This window comes from Marmota marmota, unplaced genomic scaffold (assembly GCF_001458135.2).
Source record: "Marmota marmota marmota unplaced genomic scaffold, marMar, whole genome shotgun sequence".
NCBI classification, from domain to species: Eukaryota; Metazoa; Chordata; class Mammalia; order Rodentia; family Sciuridae; genus Marmota; species Marmota marmota.
Window position 1 is genome coordinate 10,985,362 of NW_025999842.1, and position 3,915 is coordinate 10,989,276.

At 44.6% G+C, this 3,915-nt stretch overlaps 1 protein-coding gene across 9 annotated transcripts in view; it reads left to right on the plus strand.

The window, feature by feature from the left end:
• The window catches only part of Ankrd6 (ankyrin repeat domain 6), a 189,341-nt gene that overhangs the window by 148,305 nt on the left and 37,121 nt on the right, over positions 1 to 3,915 (plus strand). The window lies entirely within an intron of this gene.

A 3,915-nucleotide genomic window follows, 5' to 3' on the forward strand; every position in this document is an offset into this window, starting at 1 on the left:
TTTTAAAAGAAGAAAACAAATTATAGTTATTATCCTTCAGTATTAGCTATTATACTAATAGTTTCTAGCCAAGAATGGTATTTTACAATTTTTTAACTTATTTTAATTAGGTATATATGACAAGCAGAATGCATTTTGATCCATTGCACACAATTGCAGCACAACTTTTCATTTCTCTGGTTGTACACAATGTAGTGTCGCACCACATGTGCAGTCATACATGTACCTAGGGTAATGATGTCCATCACATTGCACCATCTTTCCTGCCCCCCATTCCCCTTCCCCAGTCCTCCCTCCACTAGTGGATGCTGATCCATAATGGGGGGGGGTGGCATGGGAAAAATGGAAGAACTTTGATACACAGACATTCTTTACCTCAAAAGACTGCCTGACCTTGATCTGTTATATTTCTCATGATCCCCAGAAGAAAGGGGGCTATATCCTATTATACTAATTGGGCCTAAATTATTCCATTTCACCTCATCTGAGTCTCATCTACCCACCTGCCCTTTTTGTGACACCCCTGGTTAAAATGCTTAAATTGTTTTATTTTATTTTTATTTTTTAACTGAGTCTTGATTCCTGTAATCCAGCCTCCCCTCCATGCCACCCCCATTCTTCATTTGGTTTCTGCCTCAGCTCTCTGTATCTGGTTTGGAACATCATTGGATAGAGATGGAGATTGCGTTGCAAGAATGAGGCACCAACCAGCACCCTTGCTTCTCACTTCTCTGATATACTCGGTTCTACTCCGCCATGTCTAGCGCTCTTCTGTTAGACCTTGTTCACAGGTAGGCATTGTTGGTCTGAAAGACCTGCCCTTTAGTAAGTGGGATCTGGCACGCCTAAGCAGGAGCTGTGACCTGGCAAGGGAAAATGAATGGCCAGAGTCATGATCTAGAGCTCCTGGGCCCCATGGAGTCTGATGGAGGCAGTCTTCCCTGGCTTGTTTCTGTAGGTTGTGGTTCTCAAATGACCCCTTGTCCCCACTCCTGTGTAAACACCGTGGTCTGCAGAGTCCAGTGAGGAGGCTCAGCTTCAAATCTGAGCATCTGCTGGGGGGAAAAAAAAAAAAAAACTTCATCTCAAGGTTTATTTTAAACTGGTTACCTTTGGCCGGGCTCCTGTGTTGTCCTAGTTGGTAGGAGATTAATATCTCAACAGGAATCCTCCTGGAATGTTTCCTGACAGAGCCCTCCCCACTCCCGTCCCCAACTGGGAGTTGGCTCTTCAGAATGAATAGCAGGGACAGTTTTGTTCTGTGTGGCCTTTATAATCACCTGTTAGTGTAATTTATGGGTCACCTGCTGGAATGGGAGTCATTCTGATGTTCCGATACAGCAGTTCTGCTAGAGTCCATCCCACAGGGCTCAACCTGCCTGAACAAAGCATCATTCCAGGCCAGTGCCCCCAGAGTTGTTGACAGTGGGGCCACTTTTCTGTGGTGGTTGCTTGGCAACATCTCAAGGCCCTTTGCAATTCAGTTTCCTGGCTGTGAACCAGCTCTGAGCCTCTGCTTCTGCTGGTTGAATGAAAGGGAAATACAGGGATTCTGCCTACTCTCACTCTCCCGGTCACAGGTGGCCCATCTTAACTGGTGGTTTTAAAAGTGTCATAATCTCTGACTGTACATTAGGATCGCCTGGAACCTTAGAAACAAAATTAAAAATACAGACCCCCACCCTAGATTAATAGAATCCAACCCTTTGGGGATAAAAATTGGGAGTGTGTGTGTGTTTAGATTTTAGGTAACTCTAATATGCAATAGAGTTGAAAACCAGTGGTTTGTCAGTAGCTCTCATAATGTGGTCTCTGACTAGCCATTTCTGCCTATTTTAGTTTTTTGCCACCATGACAAACACCTGAGACAACAACTTAGAGGGGGACAGATTTATTTTGGCTTACGATTTCCAAGGTCTCAGTCCATGGTCGTCTGGATTCTGTGCTTTGGGCCTGAGGTGAGGCAGAGTATCTTGGGGAAAGAACATGATGGAGAAAAGCTGCTCAGCTCATGGTGGGTGGGAAGCGGAGGGGAGAGGGATGAGAAATGTAAAAGGGAGGGATGGTGGAGACAAGAAATACCCTCTCGTGGCATGCAAACTTGTTATAAATGCAAATTCTCCTGCTGTATCCCCGACTTACTGAATCAGAGACTCTGGACAGGGAGCCCAGCAATCTCTTCTCATAGGAGGTTCTGCAGCTCAGTGTGGTTTAAGAGTCATGGGATTAAGGTATATTATTGCACAAAGCAAGATAATTTTATTTTTTATTTATTTATTTTTTATTTATTTATTTTTTTTATAAATTTTGAGACAGGTTTTTTTTTTTTAATTTTATTTTTTAGTTTTTGGCGGACACAACATCTTTGTTTGTATGTGGTGCTGAGGATCGAACCTGGGTCGCACGCATGCCAGGCGAGCGCGCCACCGCTTGAGCCACATCCCCAGCCCAAGATAATTTTATGTACCGTGTGGATATAACTACAAAAGCATCAAGAAAGAGATTCTCTGAAAAGAATTGGATAAAAATAACAGTTGAATTGGGTTGTGGAATTAGATATTGTTTTTGTTTTCCGAACTTTTAGTAATTTTATCACATCGCATATATAATCTTTGAAGATCTGGCAAGCTCTGGGCTGTTAATGGTGCAGTATTTGGGATGTTTTGCATTGACAGGTGGGGATGAGCGCATCATGAAGAATGTAACAAGAGGAATGGCTCTTGCTTGGGCAGGCCCAGCCCAGCAGGTTTACCTGAGGGCTGCTCTGGGGAGGGCTTATCTGGGCCCCTCCTCATCTCATCCTATGTTCTTAACCCATCACACATTAAAGTCACCAGGTGTATAAAAACCTGACACCAGGGCCTCATCACAATCAGACCGGAGGAGGGGCACTGGCATCAGTAATGACACAGACCAACCTCTCCAGGAGATTCAATGCAAAGGAAAACTAGAAGACCACTGCTCATTCCAGAGATCTTAGAAAGAACCTGGCTATTTCTAAGAAACCAGAGGTTAGTGTCTGGGCTCACACACAATACCCAAGGACCTGGGAGCTTCCTGACAGCAAGAAAAAACTCCCTCTACTAGGTGGCCCCTCAGCACCACCAGGGCAGCATGTAGGGGTAAGGGCGCGGGCTCTGGGGTCAGGTGGTCTAAGAGGTGAGCACATACTCCAGTTACCTTCTATGTGATATAAAACAAACAACAGTCTCTCCATGCCTCAGTTTCCCCATTTGTAAAATAAGCGGAATAATAGTATCCACCTTATGGGGTTGGGAGGACTGAATGAGCTAACAGATGTGAAGTTCTCAAGGCAGTGCCTGCTGCTCCTAGCAGACCTTCATCAGTATTGGTTTCCCTGGGTCACCAGGGCCTGGGTGTGTGGAGCTGAACTGGCTTTGAGGATAATTGGGGTGAAACTCCTTAGAGCTCCCCTGACCCTGATATCCAGTGACCCTCTGTCTCTGCCTCCATTCCAGCCTCCCTCCACACAACCTCTTCCCGTTATGGTCTGTTTTCTGGCTGCTCAGAGGTGCCTGTGTCCTATCATGCTGTGCCTTCCTCACAACACACACATGTATCTCTGCTTACACCTGTGGTGAACTCGCCTGTTTCAGAACCCTTAGGAAACTTACTGAAGGTCATTCACTCAGTATCAAGGTGTGAAGATATGTGATGGCAGATGGAGTCTGAGACCAGGCCCAGTGAATGAAGACCTGGTCATTTTGCTCCATCTGATCAGCTACGGACATTTCACTTAATGAGTTAAGGTTAAGTGGCTCATGGCTGAGCACAGTCACTGGCAAAGAAAGGTCATTCTTTCATCTCAGATGTTGCCTTTTTTATGAAACTTTTTATAGACCACTTTTTTTTTTTTAGAATAACTTTGTTCTTAATTAAGCATTCTAATTTTAA